The following is a 21,539-nucleotide window of genomic DNA, read 5'->3' as shown; positions in this document are numbered from 1 at the left end:
TGCCAGCGTCAGGTGCATCGGTGCCATGTTTTGTTAAGACGGGCTGCGCACAGCTTGCCTCAGGCAGGGTATAGCTAAGGCTGCGCTCTGCAGCTATGCACTACTCTTCAGTCCTGGGAGCTGGTGCAGGGGGTGGGAGCGGTTCCAGCAGCATGGCTGGAGTTGGGCGGGTGGGCTTAGAGTGGCGCTAGTGAGCTACGAGAGAGAGCCGCAGCAGCGCAGATTATCCAATCATAGAGCGCAATATATGGATCTTAATAAACGCAACGACGCAGTCTCTGTCTGGCGAGGGGTTCCAGAGAGTACACACTGCCTACTGGGCAGGTGAGGGCGCAGTGGAAGCAAGCGAGGGCACCTTTCCTCTGTACAGTCAGGCCTCGCCTAGAGCTAGTGATGTAACGCTAAATGATGGGCCCATGTGGAACGTGACGAGGACCGCCTTCATTTTCGAATACTCATTAGCCTAATCGCCCCGCTCGTGGTGTAGGTAAAACGATGGGCTCCCCCGCAGAATGCGAAGGGGGTGGGGCCGGGCCTCCCCTTATCTAACAGTTATTTAGTAGGCGGTGGGGTGGAGTGAGAAGGATTGGGGGCCGTCTGCCTGCAGGGCCCTTTCAATAGAAGCCAAGTTTCTCAGTACCATGTTTGATGTGCAGGTTCTTTTTAACTCTGGGACTTGTAGTCCTGTTTTATAATGACTTAAAAAAATACTACAAATCCCAGAATTCAAAGAAAAAACCTGCAGTGGAGCAGCACATTAGGCATGAACCAGAGAAAATTGGTAGAACTGCCCCCAACTCAACCCCCCTTTAAACCTGCGTAGGAGCACTTCCTAAATTAGACTTTTCCTTCAGGCCCCACACTGGGGCAGGTTTTCTGGAATTCTGAGGCACATTTATGGCAATATATTTGACATGGTATATTTTACCACTGTTCTCTCACTTACATTTGTTTGTTGTATTCCCCATCATCATTTTATTTCTTATATAACTCGTCGAACTGTTCTTCACCCTTATGTTTTACTCTCCTATTTTGTAAGCGAAACTCCAAGAGTTTATTTCTTGCTTATTTTCCCATTCACCTCGGCCACACTTGTCACTCATTTTCTATTCATTTTTTTGTATTTACCTAATTTTTACAGTTGTTTCAATGGAATCAGTTCATTTTTGTTTTTCACATCTTTCCACCCCCCAAATTCTCTTACTTTACTTGTTCTGTTTTTACTTCCACACCCCATGTCCTTTTCATTTCTTTACTCACTCGCCTTCGATAATATTTTGATTAGAGGCATGAAGTTAACCCAGCACAGGACATTTGGCATCATTAGATATAAACCTGATAAACAACTAATGAGAAGGTGTCCCCTTAAAACGTCACAGATTGCTTCAATTAAGTAGCTTCACGTGGTTTCATTATGATATATGTGGAATCCCCTCTAGAGTTCAGGACTGGCGTGTTTGTGTGGTGGGAGAGGGCACTCCCGTCCATTAGGACAGACGTGTTTAACAGATCCAGCTGTTTGCAGAACTCGGCTTCGTTTGTAAAGGCGACATGGTGGCTCAGTGAGTTCATTACTCCACCGATGCTTACCCTTGGTGTAGGTGAAGGTCACGAGCTCGAACAGTCTAATGCATTCTGGGAGTTGCCGTCTAGGTTCAATGTAACTAACGTCTGAAAACAATTATTTTGCGAAATAAAGCCCAGTGCTGGAGCATTGTGCTTTTGGTAACACGAAGTCATCTCGTGCTTTACCTGTGCTTGTTTAAGTTGAGAGGCAGTGTACTTGCACTTCTCAGTACTCCTGCAATACATTTAATGGGAGAGCATTTGCACGTCTTATGAGCTAACAGTGCTCTATACAGGGCCAGGGAGCTGGACCGATTCTAGGATTTTTGGGGCCCGGCCAAAATGGAATGTGGGAGGCCCCTCTAATTTACTTAAGTGACACATTCAGGGCTCAGGAAGCTCCTTCCTGCAGACTCCTCCTGGGCCATAGCTCCTCATCTTTCCCTCCAACAAACACCTCTTTTAACCCCTCCCATGCTGGTGACGCAATCGCTCAGTCACCAGCCTCGGTCGCGTTGTGCTGGTGACGGAGTGGTTCCGTGACGGCCCGCTCAGCGCGCCTGCGCGGATTCCGTGCCTATGCTGAGCGTTCCATTGAGTGGACGGGGCCGTGACAGAACCGCTCCGTCATAAGCACAGCGTGCCCAAGGCTCGGGATGGAGTGGTTCCGTCACGAGAATGAGAGTGCCGCGCGGCCCCCCTCCCCCCTAGCACTGCAGAAGATTTGCCGCCGCAGTGAAGGGGTTAAAGCTCTTATCAGGCTGAAGGTGTGAGAATTGCACGTGGGCTGAAAGTTAAAACTGTGGGGGCGCTACAATGCTGGAGAATGGGCGACTTACCATCTCTGAGTGAGCAGCCAGGCAGGAGAAAACAAACGTGCAAAATGTGTCTCCTTGCAAATGGGACAAGAGGAAGTGTCTCCCTCCCCTAGGCCGCCCAGCACCATCCGTGAGAGGCCCAGGAATGGGGAGAGGGGGTGCTCCCATGCAGCATAATTGCAAGGAGACAACCTTTCTTTCAGTTGGATCAGCGGGGACACAAGAGGTTTGGTGTTGTATTGCACTGGTGCAGGGCCCCATGCTGGTGGGCTGAGTGCGAGGCCCTGGGCAGCTGCCTACACCGCCCATGCCTAGTGACGGCCCCTGCAGTCAGTACCTGCACTTTTATATTTCCATTCAAAGCACAGGCTTTAGCAACTAGAATGCGAACCGATGTTGCTATTTAAGCAATACAAAGGTAAAACGCTGTGCTGTCTGCTCCTTCAAAGCCATTTAAGAAGCAAATCATACTACATTGGTGAGAGTTTAATTTATTATGCAAATGAAAGTCCCCGAAGGGATATAAATTGAGCACAGATCTCATCAAGTGTCCTTATAATTTAGCACTTTCTCTTCTCTCCCTTGTTCCAATCCTTCAGTGATGAGTAATGCCCTCTCTCTGGAGACACACACTGCTGCCTATATGAAACGAGAACGAAGCTAAACTTTTCCCCACTCCACAGTTGCTTACACAGTGCCGTTTCTACCACAATCCTCCTGTTTTTCTGTCTCCTCTAAAAGGTGTCAGCCTTAGCTTTCCATCTATGGACTAGGAGTCCCTGCTTACTCTTTGGCTCTTTTTTTTCTTGTTGGTTTTTCGTTCTTCTTCCAGGTCTCTGTTTCTGTGGGGTGTTGGGTCCTGTTTTTTTCCTGGCTTCTTGGACTTGTGGCTTTGATCGGCTGGCAGTGCATGCACATGATGCTCTTCTGAATCTATTGCTTCTGATGGTTGACCAGATCACCCCTGAGTTTTGTTTGTGCTAGTGTTTGGGTAGGGGTGGCTCCCCATGAGCGATGATCTAATCCTCGGTCCAAGGACACCTCAAAAGTTTTGGTTGCAGATTTTAAGTGTGCACTCCCTGCTGGGATTGAGACTAGATTGCAACAACTCTGTGGACACTGGTGAATTTTCCACTGCTGGATGTAAGGTGCGTTTTTCTGACCTGCTCTTAGATCGGTTTTACTTCTTGAGGTATGGTGGGCTGCTCCCAGGAGCTTCCCTCTAGGTCGCTTGTTTGGCCAGTGGTTTGTAGTATGTGTACCGTGTCTCCCTGATTTGTGGTCTCCCCGTGCTGCCTGTTGTATTCCTGCCTCACTGATGAGACTAAGACCTGCACTGTGATGTTTGACATGTGCTCCTTAGCTCTGTGTTTGCCTGGTGGATTGACTTGAGTCTGTTCCATGTGGGCAGTAGTGGTAGCCTCTGTTGCTAAATGTCAATCAAGTGCCCACACTGTGTTTATGTTCTCTGTGATTGTGGTGCTTCGCTTAGAGGTCCCCTACATTTTTCATTAAAATTAGGGCTTGTAAGTCCAGTGCCCTGGCATGAAGGGACTATCTTAGCCATTGAAATTTCAAGGGTGTCATCTTGGGATTCCCCCAAAATAACTTCTGTGTACCTAACTGTGAGAAGTTGGCCTGATGTATGATGTTTCCAATTCTGGAACCACCTTGTATCAGTCCAAACAATCCCTTATAGTGTCTGGTTGTAAGTCAACCTTATAGACAAGCTATCCTAGGGGTAGCATGGACTAAGCAGCCTGAAAGGCTAAACTCAAGAGGTCGTGTTAAGAGAGCTGTTTTACCAATCACAATCCTGTAATATCAAATGAAAGGACACCACACAAGTATATATTATAAAAATATATGTATTTATTACTAGAATAATCCCAAGTACTCTTTATGAGCAAAGGGGCACAAGCGTTAAAACAAAAGCACAGTATAACATATGAAAGTTGCACAATTATGGATGAGGGCGGGTGGCCACTCAAACCATATATTAAGAAAGTGGTATAAGAGATACCAATCGAACAGTGGTTAAGCCTAGGGCCTAGGGAATCGCTGGGAGCAGCCGGGACTAGCAATGCTGAAGTCAGGAAAAGCCAGCGGGATTCGGGTGCAGCGCTTAAAGCACACGCATGCACCAATGCAAAGTCATTGGTGCGTAAAAGTTACAAAGTTAGAGTTTAAGGATACTTCCGCTCAACCTAGAAGGATACAATTTTAGACACAGACCCTAGAGGTGTGTACCAGTGTGGGAACACCGGCGTTTCTGAGTTACCTCACCCAGAGGAAGCGGGTGCATAAGGTCAAAGTGGCGTTGGGTTTTGTCACGCAGGTTGTTGGTGCTTGAAGCTGAAGATGCTGCAGGCGATGTGAAGGAGAAGTGTCCGGTGTGATCCAAGGGTGGATCAGAGTCATAAAGTACCTGAAAGCAGAGGGGACAGAGTCTGGGTCACTCAGCAGTGACCAGGGTGGAACCAGGACGGAACCAGACAATGTTGGGCGCAATCAGGTGGTTGTCAAGGAGTTTCTCTCCACTACCACGTGGGTTCTGGGGCATCTGCGACGTCCAGGAGTGGGTCACAAGCTGTCTCACAAAGGCTCTCACCGTCAGCCTTTTCGGCTTCAAGATTGGAGCAAACAACACTTGGCAAGAGCAATCCACGCAGGACTAGAAGATTGCTTCTCCCTCGGACCAGGAGGGTCAGAGCGGGTGCTCCTTTTCAGAGGAGCGGGTGCAAGTCTGGAGCAACCAGAATCACAAGTCGGATTTCAAGTTTCATCAGCACAGGGGCCACAAGCCAGAGGGCAAGTGACCGGGCCAATGCATTGAACCAAAAGAAGAAGAAGGGCCCCACGCAGCACTCGTTGAGTGTCGAGGGATGAGCTTCGGTGCAAAAGTGGCTCAGGGCTGGGGCTTCTCAAACCTGGTTGTACAGCTTCAAGGGTCACTCATGGGATGCACGGTCAGCGTCTTGTGATCTTTTCAAGATGGCGGGCCCCACGCTTCTGGTTGCATCCACGAGTCTCAGCTCTACAGGGACTGTGGATCGGGCTAGTAGAAGGCAGCAAAGCTTGATCTTGTTGATCTCTGTCACTTGAGTTCCGGCAGGAACTGCAACAAAGCAGATGTCGAGGTGCTGGATGGTGCCTGTTTGCACAGGGTGGTCACTCCTTGACCACAAGGGAGATTCTTCAGTCTTCTACGTCGAGTAGGATGTCGAAGGGTCCAGAGTTTCATTTCAAATGTTTCATCAGGATAATCTGAGTGCGTTGGCACTGCTCCCATTCTTATACCAATCTAGGGGGCTGGATTACCTGCTAGGTCCCCTCCTATGGGTGGGATCCAGGAAGGGGGTGGATACACCCCTTTCCCTTTGTCCAAGCCGCGCTGGGACTGGGGCTGGTCTGCCCCAGAACCGGTTTGGCCGGATTATGCAAGGGGAAGCCTTGTGCTCCCCAGGCAGTGTCTGGTTTCTTTCAAACCTCCCTGCTACAATCCACTATCTCCTGTCTGGGGTGGTGTGACACCTCCCTGTGACAGGAAATCCTTTGTCCAGGCCTCCTTGGCTGAGTTTCGGTCAGCTGCAGGAGGTCAGACTTGTGTCTGTGGCAGAAGCATCCATTTTGTGGATCTGAGGCCTTTTTAAAAATCAACCGCGTTTTAGCAAAGTAGCATGTCGTCTCCCTCTAGAGGGGTGGAATGCTATCCCCGTCGACAGGACTGTCGAGGGGATAGTATTCCAAATCGTATGACACCTTACACAACATGTTTTGATAAAGCCAAACCAAAGTTAACATATAACCGCGAGGATTATAATTAGGGCTCCCGGTTTTATGGTATTTATTTTTTTAACATTTCCGTCTGTATTTATCCATATTTTTTTTTTAACATATTATCTGTATTTATCCACATTTATGTTTGTTGCAAGCAAAATAAAATGCTTGAGCTAGTATTTTTCCACATTTATTTAAATAGACTGCATACCTACACTCAGTTGTTTAGGTTTAGATATAGTTATATATACACCAAATTAAGTAAACAATACAATTGGTAATTTTTAAAAAAAGGCACTTGTGTAATTTTGGAGTTTCACTTGCATGATCATGCATGTCCAGACTAGGCATGAGTGAAGTCAAGTTTTGTTCACACCCACTTGGGTTGTTAATAGCATTGTTTTGGATACTTCTTTCACTGAAATGATTACGGCCATCCCACAGCTGTTTCTGAATTTGGAGCCTATGGTAAGCACACTTTACATATTGGAAGCAAATGTCTTCCCTGTACTCTTGGGAAAAATGTTTGAACTAGTGGTATTGATTAGATGTTGTTTGCGCAGCTGTCTGCAAAGTCCTATTGTTACCCCTTCTTGAAATTAACGCTCTAGAAAGTGCTTCCATCGGATTTCACGAAGAATCCTGAAAGTGCATTACCACTAAAAAGCATGGTGCAACAGACGTTGGGCTCCAACCACCATCAACGTCTTTTCCCCTCCCATAAAATAAAAAAAAACAAAAGTTGCTGAGACTACAGCCGATGTCCTGCGGCGTTTTCACACCTCTTTTTTTTTTAACCCCGTCTTTGTGAAAGGGCGGTTGCTGCCTAGAGTCGAGTTTTTGGGTGAGCCTCTTAAGGGAGAGCTCTCAGTACGAGTAGCTGAGGCATGGGTGGGCTGAATTCCCTTGAATATTGTTACCTGCCTTGTGGTTCTTTTTCACTTTTGCATTGTGTTTGTTTGCATTGTAGCTTTTAGTAAACCCTCTGCCCCTCGTAGTCAGTTTGAGATTCGTCAAGGTTGGCAAAGACTACATTTTCTCCCCTGTTTTCTAAAGTACTGGAGAGCACTCTGCTATCTCGCTTTTATATCAACTTACTGTGCAGGGGGGAAATGAGCAGCTAATGTGCTTAATTCTGTTTGGGGGTGGAAAGACACAGCACTCCAGGATGCAATTGTTCATCCATCTCCAGAGCGGCAGTTTGATGGCAGTTACAGTGATTTCAGATTTCAACTGTCTCCAGATATCACTGGGCGATACCGAGGACCCAAGGAAGACTGGAGTGTTGCAATGGAAATTGCCACCTTCCACTTGGATGTAACATTTGGCATGACTGACTTCTGTTTTCATATTTGTTTTCTCAACTGAATGTTATAGAGAAGTTTTGTAAAATCGCAAAAAACTTTGTGAATGTCCTTCGGGAAGGCTTCCTGTTTTTAAATGTTTATTTTTCCCCCGAGGTGACAAATTATTGTCAGAAAACGTCTGGCAGGCTGTTATGGCTCAAAGAGGCTAAGCAGTCAGGGCCGAAGTTTGCCGAAGCCATCCTCAAAATATGCCCCTCGCCAAACTTCATGCACTTTTTTCTGTTTCTGTAAATGTAAAATCTCACTAGCCCTTTCTACTTGCGCTATTAAAACCTGTTATGGAAGGGGAGCTGGGATTCTCTAGTTTAAAAACCTATGTTCAAGTAGCCCACATCCGCTCATAACTAGAACAGAACCAAAATACTGGCAGTAAGAAATGGGTACCTATAGAACAAAGTTTCTGTGCAGGGAGGAAATGAGCAGCTAAGGCGCTTCCTTCGGTTTGGGGGTGGAAAGACACAGCACTCCAGGCTGCACATGTTCATTCCTCTCCAGAGCAGCAGTTTGATGGCAGTTACAGTGACTTCAGATTTCACCTGGCCATTTCTTTTGGCAGTATTTTTCTGTTTCTATTTATAAATACAGAAAAAGGAAAACAAGTTTTCCGTCTGTATTTATGTGTAAAAATCCGTTTAAACGGAAAACCGGGAGCCTTAATTATAATGCACTTAATAGTATATGGTATGGCATTATCCCGGAACAGCTTAGGGAATTGGTCCCGACAGCTGCAGACAGGCTCAGCTCATGCTAGAGCACCATCTCACATAAAACCACGCACTCTGCCTCCAGGATTGTTAAGGCCTGCCATAGGAGTGGCTTATAGGTTTATATGTGTCCAGATTGGTTTAGATATAGGCATACTATATCTAAGCAAGGGGTGATTACACCACCTTGCCCCAGCTGAGTGATCAGCCAGTTGTGCCAATTTTAGATAGCCAGCCAGGGGTGGCAAAAGATATGCTGCAGCCCCTGGTAGTCCTTGGATGCACCTATGCCCTGGGCACCTATAGTGCTCTGTACAGGGGCTGTTAAGGTGACCCAAGCCAATTTAGTTATGCACCTAGGGTACATGGAATCCATTTTACAGAGAGAGCAGATAGCCTGGGGCCCTGATTAGCAGGGAACCAGGCCAACTAAGTAAAAAACCAGCTAAAAACAAGGCAAAAAATCTGGGGTAAGCATAGTCAGGTAGCCACCTTCCTACACTAACAAAAAATGAAGGCACGTGCAGGTAAGAGTGCAGGTGTCAAGAGGGGTCTCAAGATGTTTCTGAAGGTCAGGAGGGGGGGCAGTAGGAGAGAGAAACATTTTCTTAATATTCTTTATGTCCTTCAAATGTATTCAAGACTTGAGGGTCTTTGTTAAAAATATGTGGTTAAAATGTAGCTGTATATACATAAACAAATTTGGCGACTGACCGGGATACTACTAGAATTTCTGATTACAGGCTCGAGTCTCAATCAGATGGTTAAGGAGGTGGAGAGGCTGCTACTGTGCTCTGTCAGTGATCTACATGTCACATATTACAATACTAATAAGCTAGCTTGGTGGCTTATTGCACATGCCATGTAAACTTACACCCAAAGGCTCCGATTCAATGAGCTAGGTTAGAGGGCAGAGTAGCTGTTTTTCTGATCTGTTTGGCATGTGTTAGTCACAGACTTCTAAGCAGGTAAGCTAGTTTGTTGGCTTGATGACCCTAATGGCCAAAGAAGGTGGGCAAGAGAGAGCAAGAATGTGTGAAAGATTGAGCGTGTGCTAGTGCGAGGGAATGACCAACCCAATGGATATTTTTACTGCATGTTTCGTATTTGATATAGTCTGACCCTGACTACTTGGAGCAATATGGGAATTACCAAGAACATTTGTTTTATCAGCAGGTTCTAACACACAATTTGAAGTGTGGGGCGACCTGTAGCCCCACCCCAGCTGCACTGCTGTTATGCGCTATATTTTTTGCGTCAGTTCATTACGTTTTCTACAAGTAATCCGTGTTTTCCAATTTTCAACTTTCAAACTTTAACTTTCAAGCGTTTAGTCCAATCCACATGCAGATATGCTTATGCCAGTCCCCAAGCTTCTTATGTTACTGTAGTGCCCAACCCGGCCTCATACTGAAACAGGATTAGTGCATTGTTTGTTCAAGGCAGTATTTATAAAAATCCCGATGTATTTCAGGCCAAAGCCCTTCTTCAGGGGTACCTATAGGTAACAATAAAATATTTACCATTAGCATGTTATACATTTAAGTGTAGACAGTACATCAATTTTAGCTGTTGCTTGTAAACTGTTAACCATGCATTGCTAAATTCCTTAACAAATATTCTGTATCACAATTGATTGCATCCATGTTCAACCTTTATGTTATACAACTAAAAAAGCTACTCCCCTCATTTTGAAATGACAATGTCAAGTCAAGTCAAATGATCTTTATTCGGATTGTAAAAACATCCATAAAAGTACAGCATAAAATTCATCAAATATAATATAAAACACAGATTCCGTCCCACATATCCAAACTCATATCCACATACAATTTAATCATGTGCAAAAATACAATTCTTAGTGCAAAGATGTGCATTGTGCAATAGCAGAAGTGCAAAAAATAAGCATAGTGCAAATGTTTCAATCAATTAGCAGAGAAGCACGTGATCGTACAGCTGCTTTAAGAAAGCTGCTCACTCTGAAGATGGCTTCATCAGTTTTTAACGTTAAAATATCAATAAAAGCTAGATTAAAATCAGTCAGAGCATTTTTCCTACAATACGGCATTATAAAGTGCAAAGTGTGCAATCTGTAAAAGCCACAAAAGAAAATGAAATGAAGCAAACTTTGTGTACCACCGAGATTACAAGGACATTTGATACTTTCCACACATTTGTTAAAACCTAACGGAAAACAAAGTAGATTTATAATACTTCCGTCTCTGAATCGGAATAGCAAACTCCTGGTCCATCTGCCTAGTTTTAGGTGTAAATAACTCTGAGGCGGGGCAGATGGTTTCTCACATGGCTCCATAAAGGCAGTATATCTAATTATAGAAGGTTTTGTCAGGTCACGCCTTAGCCTTTCCTTGCGATAACTTTCATAAAGAGCCCTTTTTGTTAAGTTCTTATATATTTGATCAATCAATTGTGGGGATGTAAAAAGGTGACCCAGGCCCACACTTGATAAGCTGTTTTCTACAGCCATAAACCAGGGTATGCGATTAGCCTTCTCACATTTCAAACAGTCCTTGATGATATCACGTGACAAGGATGCAGCAGGATTACACCAAATTTTTATCCAAAACAGTGCGGGTCTAGATCTTATAAAATCTTCAATATAGGGGAGGTTTAGTTCCCTGTGACAAATATAAGTTGGTGCACTTATGACCCCCCTAGAATCTTCCGACAGAATCTATTTTCTTCGGACTGTAATTGTGTGCTGTTGGAGTAACCCCATATCTCGGCACCATAGGTGCCCACAGGCAGACATTGTGTTCTGTAGATTTGTAAAAGTGACACAATCACGTCTGCTTGTTTGGGTTGGCGAAGGGAGGTTAATTAATTGATGGCCTTGCTCATTTTATTCCTACCCAGGGCGACATGGGGTTGCCAAGAGCCAGTGTTAGCAAATAGCAGACCGAGGTATGGGAAAGTGCAAGTGCGTTTTAAAATATCATCCCCTAATTGGATATGGCTTATTTTATAACTTTTTGGGCCACAAGACATTATAAGTGATTTTTTAAAATTGGTACAAAGCCCAAGGTCTGCCATGAATTTAACAAAGCCAGAAATTAAGATTCGCAAGGCATTAGGGGTGCGGCCCATAAGGACCGCAACGTCCGCGTAGAGCAATGCGGGAACTGAATTGCCGTTAACTTGCGGAACATCATTAGTTAATTTGCTCAGACAGGTACTCAAATCATTAATATACAAAATAAAAAGTAGGGGGGCCAATACACAACCTTGTCTGACCCCCCTACCAATTAAAATATCATTGGAGACTTCGCCATCATTATTTATACGAACACGGGTTTCAAATCGCTATGAAGGTATGCCAGAAAATAAACTAAAGATTCATCTAAACCATAAGTTAACAAAGCTGACCATAAACGAGAACGATTAACAAAATCAAACGCAGAACTTAAATCCATAAAACCAAAATATATGGGTGATTTTTTAGCAATAGTATATTTGGCCATAAGTAGGTTAAGGTTCAAACACTGTTCCACTGTGCCCACTTTACTCCTGAACCCTAGCTGGCAGGGATGTAGGATGGTATGTTCTTCTGCCCAAGTGCTAATTCTATTAAAGAGAACCCTGCCTAAAACTTTTAGAGTGTTATCAATTAAAGATATTGGGCGATAGCAGCCAGGGTCAAGTCTATCGCCTTTTTTAAATATGGGCACGATGGTACTACAAGACCATGTTGTCGGCACAACAGTGGTGGTTAGGTTGTTAAATACATTGCATAACAAGGGTGCCCAGAAGTCAAGTTCGCATTTGATTTGATCGATGAATTAGCCGTCTGGGCCAGGAGCCTTGTTGCCAGCGCTTTCAGTGATTGCATCTTCAACTTCAGACAACAAAATATTTAGTGGCTGTATGGCAGGGATGGTTATAATTGGATTGCCAGTCACAGGGGCGTCATAGATCTTAGAAAAATGGTCAACCCACGCATCCCCCGTGATGTTGCAATTAATGGGACAGATGTTAGAGCCCAATGACCTGAGATTCTTGACAGCCCTCCAAAATCCTCCAGTGTCTCGTAGGGCTGCAGTACGGACAAGGGAGTCCCAGTGATCTTTTAGTAGTTCATCTGATCTAGATTTTAAACAAGATTTGTACCTGAGTCTCAAAGACCTTACCAGAGATGGGTCTCGTGGTGCTGCAGTTAGGGCAGCCCTGAGTTCCCGGTTGGCTTTGGAACAAGCGGTGTCGAACCACCTAGGATTATTATTAGTGTGGGTTGGGACTGGTTTAGAAATTTCTCCGTTTATCACCTTACATAGCTCACAAAAGGAATTAACAATGTCAGTCCCCGTGTTGGTGGTTGATAGGCATACCGAGACTAAAGTAGGATGTTTTTTGATCACACTCGCCAAGACTCCTCGGTTGTCTATCCCCCTCCATGCCACCCGTAACCTATCTGTTGATGCTGTTAAATTTTTTGCTCCAATTTCTATTTTGTTTTTTGAGGTTTTGATAGATTTGAGGCAATGGTTTCATCACTATTCGCTATGTGGCTTCTTCCATTATTTCCAAACTCATCTTCTCTCACTCATGTCTCCCTTCTACACTCTTCCCTCCCCACCATTTTTATCTCTCCCCACTTGTTTGCGAATGCTCTTAATTTCCCTCTGTTTTCTTTGCTTATTGTTATTCTCACTCACGTCTGTTGTTTACAACCACGTTTCTTGGTTTGCTTCATCCACCCCCCTTTCTTCTCTATATAGTAATATGCCAGTGGGACATTACCCGACAGTACACTGAGACCAGGTTAGTTTGGACATTACACATTTGTATCTGATATTCATTTACAATTTGCGATACACAATTGCTCATGCTGTAACTGTGATTCCAGCAAACTTATTTATGTCCTGAACCCAAAATGAGAACATTTAAATATGATGATAATATCAGAAACTGTTTCTCAAAGTAGTAAGCAGGTTGCAACACCTTATAAACAGTTAGCAAAAACACCACATAAAATATATACACAATTGCCAAGTGTTTGATTTGACATCGTTTGGTGTGGTTCCCCTGACGTTTTGCCTCTACCACTTGTATTTTTGATGCTGTGCAGGACTTTGTTTTTGCTGTCTTAGATGTTTTGGGCACTTTGCCACTGCTGATCAGTGTTAAAGTGCAAGTGCTCTCTGTGTAAATTGATATTACCATTGGTTCTCCCTGAATGGCATTTTTGATTTACTGGTAAGTACCTAATAAAGGGCACTGAGTGTGCCAGGGTCTGTAAATCAAATGCTACTAGTGGGCCTGCAGCACTGATTGTGCCACCCACACGAGTAGCCCTTAAAAAGGTATCTCAGACCTGCCACTACAGTGTCTGCATGCAGTTTTAAATTGCCACGTCGACCTGGCAAGTGAACCCACTTCCCTGGCCCTAACCTTCCATTTTCTCACATGTAAGACACCCCTAAGGTAGGCCCAAGTTAATCCCTTTGGCAGGGTGCAGTGTGTAGAACCGGATTTTTGAAGACCCCCGCCCCCCCACTAGGAGAGTCAAAGCCAGCGGTGCAGGGGACACCTAGAATCTACTTGTTCTTCTTCCTTAAATCATACATTACCAAAGAGACCAGGACAACCAGCCGTGGAGGGAAGTGAGTTATTTATTAGCTCGAGCTAAGGACAAAGTCCCAGAATGGTACAAAGACAATTCTACGGAGACTGCTGCTTTACTCTGCAGCGCACACATACTTATAGCGCTAGCCACGCCCATTTGCACAATACATAGTTCCACATTTTGACAAGATCCTCATCAGACAAGTTCTTCGTCAGTCTCATATGGTGCAATCGAGGCCAGCAGACATCTGTCTCTGATTGCACAATGTACACAGCCTCGTACTTCCTTGCCCAATTGTGTGGTCACAGGGCGCAGCCTCGTGCTTCCTTGATCAGATGGTGTGGTAACGGGGCACAGGAGTTGGTCGTGACAGGCTGAGTTACCAACGGTGGGCAGGATGTGGCTAAGTCTCTGACACAACTGGGGGGTGAGGTACACAGGCAGCTTCTTGGAATTGGCTCGACCAACAGGGACGTGGAAAGCAATTCTTCACCAGGTTGCAGAGAGCATGGCAACACAAAATGGAGTCTAGTGGGTCATTTTAATTACAGTTCAACAGTCCCTCCTTTTGCCATGCAGAGGCAACAATCAGTCGTCATATAGGTCAATGTCCATCATCTCCTGGAACTCTTTCTTGATCATCATCATGGCATTGTGATGGTGTGAATTCACTTGTTTGTGTGCCAAAGAGGTGGCACAGAGCCCACACAGCCCGGGCATGCATAGAACACAGAGGCAGCGAGAGAACAATGCGGCTGCAAGGATTGCAATAACAATCACTATCTTCCATCCCCACTGAGATACAATGCTCCAAAACCAGCCTGTTAGGCACCATGAACCCTCATCCTGATGGATGTCAGAAGCAATCTTATGGAGCTTCTGGATTGCTTAATAAACTGTCGGTGCATTATCAGGTATGTAAATACAGCAACTTGTTTAGATCCATGTGCAGACTCCTCCACAATCCGCCAGTATTATGTCAAGAGCCATTCAGTTCTGTAAAGTCATGAGGCGGTCCGCTTGAAGTTCAGCTGTGATGTTACTGAGGGCACCGGCAGTTGCGTTGATGGTGGCTTCTACCACCCTGGTGAGATGTCGGAGATTGCGACTATTGACCATAGGGCCCCAAAAGGGGGGGAACCCTTTAGAAAAGTCACCAAATTCTTGGCCAGCTGTGTCTTCAGTATCAACCACACCTCTCTTCTGGATGTGGTGTTTTGCATCGGCTGTGTAGGTGGGGGAGAGCAACCAAGCAATGTAACAGGTGCCTGCCCAAGACTTGGGCAGCCAGTTGTAGGCCTTGTTCCCACACACAAAATAGGTATTCAGTGAAGACACCAGAGCCGGGCGAGTCGAACCATTTAGCTGAAGTGTGTAGGCACAGTCACTTTCTCCCACCCATACTGTTCCACTGCTCTTCATGCAGTATTGGCGGGATGTGGGTAGACAGGGAGGTCCCTGAGAGGTGGCAGTCTTTTCTTTCCCCCACCATTGTAGATGTTCGATTGATAAAAAGACTCATGATTGTTCTCATATTCATTCTTTTCTGCTGAATCTTTATCCATGCTTGGCCACTCCGCAGCCATGATGTGGCGGAATGCTTGTCTGCTACTGATCTTCCCCAGGGATCGTGTGAATGTGTCACCTGAATAGAATGCATCAACGAACACAGTGTACCAGCCGTAGGCCGAAGTAGCTTGAGAAAAAGGAGCAGGAATCAGGGACATCCCAGTGCTTGCAGTATGGGGCAGCAACCCACATACCCAACAGTTTGTTGTGTTCACCACACGCAGGTGCTGGTGTAACATTTGAATGAAAGTGTTGTTAAAGAAACCTGTCCTTCTGTTCTTCTCATGGGTGGGTAATGACACATGGTGATGAGGTGATTCTGTAGAGGTAGGATGCTCAGGTGCTGCAAGGGCAGTGTGTATTACCCATCAGAGGCAGGCCAGTCCCAATGAAACAGTCATTAGTACGATTAGACAGATCGAGTACTGGATACGTATTGTCTTTATGTACTCTTGTTTCTTTATTTCTTTGCTCTTTAAGCTTTCAGTGTTCATTTTGTTCATCGTCTGCTTCACTTTGTATTTCCTTAGTTGGTGCCTGTGATTGGTGGTTGCTTCACCCGTCAGTGACTCCGGCAGCCCTATTGGCACGCTCCGGTCGCTGTTCCGGCTCCGGTCAAAATGCGCCTCGGTATCACAGCCCTGCAGCGATTTGTCGGACCATGTCAAGCAGAGGGCAGAGACCTTTGTCTCTTCAGTCCTTTTTTCCTGGGTCGGAGGTTGTACCGGGTGGACCTGGGCATTCTTTGATCAGGAAACAAAGGCTCAGGCTGTTGAGTGTCCCTCAACCTCAGATGTGGAGGAACAGCAGATTGCAGGATGTTGTCGTCCTCTCATTCAGATGAAGCCCAGGCAGTGTTGGCGTCACTGAAGGGTACAAAGAGCAGGACTTTCTCACATTCATCGTCTCCCAGGCTTTCCTTGGCCCACCGGTCATATGGTAGTGGTAGAGGCACCTTCTTGCAGTGCACTCTGTGAACCCAGTTTTTTCTTCCTGCCACCTTCACTGCAGACCTGGTAGCCAGCAACACTTGCTGAGGCCGCTTCCTCCTCAGCTCCAAGGTCTTTGTTCTCTGGAAGTTGCGGATGCAGACCCAGTTGCCTGGCTGGATGGTGTGACCAGGGCCCTCGGGTTTGGGTGGCAGGATATCTTGTACCTGACGATGAATGAGACGTAGGTTAGTGGTCAATTCATGTAAATAATCAATCAACAATGGGTATTCAATGTCGGAATATTTATTTGATAAGAAAAAGGGGTTTGGCCCGAAGGGATAGAGGGGGGGTAGGGCCTCATAATCAAGAATTAGGAAAATTTACCCACACCTCAATTAGTTTAGATCAAATTTCCGATCCAAGAATACGATAAACAAAAATGTATATGTTTATCTCGGCAGTGATTTTTGCCTCTTTATTTTAAATTATTTTGTAGAAAAAAGGATATCTATTTAACCACAACAATAACACATCATCTACCAAACAAAATGTCACATTAATGAAAAACAATCTGACAACAACTAAATTATATCATATTGTACATATACCTCCACATATATTTACAATACATTTAGACACACGGTGAAGTTCAATACATTAATACATTACATAACATTAAACATGTAAAAAAAACAGTTTATATATACATATATTCAATCTCATAAAGTTTTGCATAAAATCGAACAACTCAGAAAAGCTTTTTACACCTAGAGAGCAACTAATCCTAATACTCTAAGTGTTACAAAGATTTATCAAAGACTTAAATCCCGCATAGCCGACGCGTTTCGAGTTCTGGCTTTATGAGTTACCGAACTCTCAGCAGGGCTGGATTAATCTTTTCTTTGACAACTGTGTGATGCCAAAGTAGATTTGTGGCCTTAAAGTTATGCTTCTACGCAGTGGTTGCCAGTCTTAAAGGCGGCATTCATTTTCAATCCAATAACAATTTCCAATGCAAAGCGAATTCGGGCACTCTCAGGTCTTTATTTTCGGTAGCTGATTAACAACTGCATACTGAGGGAAAGATTTGTCATGTTTCAGTATTAGTGGATGTTTTCGTACATGTCAGGAAGCTAATTCGGCGTTAGCGGTTATTCAAACTCGTTTCTCACTCCGCCAAAGGCGTGCTGGCAGTCAGTGTAGATGTTGACGGCCATCCCCGTACTCAGTTCACACGCTCTTATCAGTGCTACTAACTCAGCAGCCTGTGATGATTGTTAAGGTATTCTCTCACTTTCCACTACTGTCTGTAACGTGGTGATCGTTATTATATATGGGGTAACCCGAAATGAGTCCTAGGACCTGGGTATCAAGTATTACAGATATGGTGGTCCTAGACATAGAATTCCACACACAAATTTTCAAACAATTTTTAGCTCAGTTATTATTCATACCGGAAATTGATTCCTAAAGTGAAAAAGAAAAAACATAAGAGCCCAAAAACACACAGGTGTCCAATATACATACACACAAACCAGATTATCGTTATTAAAAGTAGAGGAGAGAACTCTACTGTTTATTCATAATAAAAATCTCCTCATATGGCAGTACACAAATATACAATATCTACAATTCGAGACAGAAGGGGTTACGGAGGGAAAACAAAAGTGTTTTAGAGTGAAATTCAAGTGCTCGTGCAAAGGATAGAAAGGACCAAGCGGTCAGGGGATATTGATTGGTATGATAATCAAGAAATCTGTTAGCTTAGATGTAGACAGAGCCAGCCCTCAAACGTTAGTTCGTGATGAAGTTTGTAATTGTCTTAGCAAAGGTCCCTTTGCTCAGATGGTTTTTTGATCTTCAAGGAAGGGTTGATGGGCAGGGGCATAAGAGATGCCGGCTCACTGTAGGGAAAGGCTGTCGACGTTTCGACCCAAGGATAAACAGGGCAAATTGTATCCTCATGAACGGGTCTTCATCAGGACGGGACGATGAAGGGAAAGAGCATAGTTACATTGGATTCATGTAACCCCAGTAGTTAAGTAGGACACCTGTAACACAAATGTAGGGGCTCAGTTTGTTTAAAACCAACAACATGAAGGTTGATGATAAGTACTCCAGAAGCACTCACCCTGTTAGTGGTGTGCCTATATGCCAACTGGACAATTCGTTAAAAGAGAGCCGAGCAAGCGTGCTCTCGAGTACTAGGAGGAAAAATAAGAAACATAAAGCCATCAGTGCTGTGTTTCTTACGTAGTGATTATCACATACAAAACATAGACTAGACAAAGACAAAAATGAACAATGTGAAGCTAGCTAATTGGACTCACCCTCGCTCAGTCGGCGAAAAGATGATGAGTTGGGTTTTCTGTGAAGCAATATACACGCTGTGTCTGTGGACAAGAATGTATAATGAGCTAAGTGGGTCAACAGTTACACTTAGCTCATTATACATTCTTGTCCACAGACACAGCGTGTATATTGCTTCACAGAAAACCCAACTCATCATCTTTTCGCCGACTGAGCGAGGGTGAGTCCAATTAGCTAGCTTCACATTGTTCATTTTTGTCTTTGTCTAGTCTATGTTTTGTATGTGATAATCACTACGTAAGAAACACAGCACTGATGGCTTTATGTTTCTTATTTTTCCTCCTAGTACTCGAGAGCACGCTTGCTCGGCTCTCTTTTAACGAATTGTCCAGTTGGCATATAGGCACACCACTAACAGGGTGAGTGCTTCTGGAGTACTTATCATCAACCTTCATGTTGTTGGTTTTAAACAAACTGAGCCCCTACATTTGTGTTACAGGTGTCCTACTTAACTACTGGGGTTACATGAATCCAATGTAACTATGCTCTTTCCCTTCATCGTCCCGTCCTGATGAAGACCCGTTCATGAGGATACAATTTGCCCTGTTTATCCTTGGGTCGAAACGTCGACAGCCTTTCCCTACAGTGAGCCGGCATCTCTTATGCCCCTGCCCATCAACCCTTCCTTGAAGATCAAAAAACCATCTGAGCAAAGGGACCTTTGCTAAGACAATTACAAACTTCATCACGAACGAACGTTTGAGGGCTGGCTCTGTCTACATCTAAGCTAACAGATTTCTTGATTATCATACCAATCAATATCCCCTGACCGCTTGGTCCTTTCTATCCTTTGCACGAGCACTTGAATTTCACTCTAAAACACTTTTGTTTTCCCTCCGTAACCCCTTCTGTCTCGAATTGTAGATATTGTATATTTGTGTACTGCCATATGAGGAGATTTTTATTATGAATAAACAGTAGAGTTCTCTCCTCTACTTTTAATAACGATAATCTGGTTTGTGTGTATGTATATTGGACACCTGTGTGTTTTTGGGCTCTTATGTTTTTTCTTTTTCACTTTAGGAATCAATTTCCGGTATGAATAATAACTGAGCTAAAAATTGTTTGAAAATTTGTGTGTGGAATTCTATGTCTAGGACCACCATATCTGTAATATGTAACGTGGTGATAGCATAGGCAGCAGTTGTGCTACCGTCAGGAAGTTTGAAGCAAGAACCATCCACATACAGGGTACCATCAGGGTCAGTGAGGGGTGTGTCAGTCAAGTCCACATAGCCTTTAGTCTTTTCCTCCGTCCGGAGGACACAATCATGTGGATCAGAACTAGTGTCACCATCAACAAAGGGTAAAAATGTGGCTGGATTGAGCGTTGTGCAGCGGCGAATCGTGATATGACTGGCTAAGAGAGTCAATTCATATCCGGACAAACGTGCGCTAGTAAGATGTTGAGTTTTTGTCCTATTTAATAAAGTCAGAGGGTCTTATAAGAAGCTCCTTAGTCATCTTCCCGGGCCAGACTCAATTAGTTAAGTGAGTCTAAGGCACCAAGTCCTTCACAGCCTCAGCAACTGTAAAAAGCACAAACAAGACAAAAGAAAAAGCAAGGACGCCAGTGGTTGTTGGTCAGACTCAATAAAAAGTCAGTGGATTCCCATGAATCTATCATGATAATCAAAGCTTCTCATTTGGTCCTCCAAACTAAGGGATGGTATGTCTCTTGATCATTGAGACCATAAACCAAACCCGTTGTTACAGACTCACAAAATGGGTCATGCCCACAATCACATTTTGACCATAAGAGAAGTAATCAAAGGGAATAGTGCAGTGCAAAGAGAAGTGGTGAAATAAAATAGGGTAAAGAGTCCAGAAAAAGACAGTGTTTTATTAGAATACTGGCTCGGTCCCTAATTAAAAACCAAGAACAGTGCAAACAAACCTCGGACAGAACCTGAGACAAGGGGGTGGCCTCCCCCTTGTCTCAGGTTCGGTCCGAGGCAACAACAGACAGAGCGGGGCCTCCCATTCCCTGAGCTTGGTCCAGGAGAGGTGAGGTCCGGTCCCCGGTCAAGCTGGATGTGAAACACACCACTTGAGATGGAGGAACAATACCATTATGAATATTTCCTATATCCTTTTTTGCACTTATTACGCTCACGTTCGTGCAGTAGCAATACATATCGAGCAGAAGCCCTGAAGAAAGCCGTGGGACGGTTCCCATTTGGCTGAAACATGTTGGCCCATCGACAGTTATTCTGTTAAAACTGTTTTGTTGCACTGTTCTTGGTGAAATACTGCCAATTTAGTTTTTCACTATTGAAAGGCTATCTGTCCCAAAGGATAGAATGGGAGATACTTTATAACTTCTTAGAAGTAGAACATCCTTTTGGGGCAAGATAGAGGAATAAAGTTTAGGCTCTCTGAACTCAGAATTCAATAACATATCTTTTGATAAAGATGATTTTAAATTGTGTGTTTGATAATGCAACTTTTAGAAAGTTGGCATTTTCTTGTTTAACCGTTCTGTGTGCCTATGCCTGTTTATGGATTGACTGTCTGGTTTTGGAGTGACAGGGGCTGGGATGTGCATTCACTGTAGACGGCTACGCGACTGGGGGTGGGGCGGGGCAGGGGGGGTTGAGGTATGCCTGGTCCTTCCTAGATGACTCATAGCTGAGCTCAATGGGGATTGGCTCCATTTAGAGTAGTGGGAGGATATTTCCTTGCACCTGATTAGGGCCTGTTGTGGTCATACTGCACCAGGGAGGACAGAACCGGTATGGACTGGGCTCAGAGACCCTGCACCAAGAATAACAAAGACAAAATGGGGTATAAGTAGTGGACCTTAAAACCCAGAACTTTAGATCACTTCTGGACTTAAGAGGCACCTT

The sequence above is a fragment of the Lissotriton vulgaris genome, chromosome 12 (assembly GCF_964263255.1).
Source record: "Lissotriton vulgaris chromosome 12, aLisVul1.2, whole genome shotgun sequence".
In the NCBI taxonomy this organism is placed as follows: Eukaryota; Metazoa; Chordata; class Amphibia; order Caudata; family Salamandridae; genus Lissotriton; species Lissotriton vulgaris.
Note: the sequence above shows the minus strand (reverse complement) of the source record.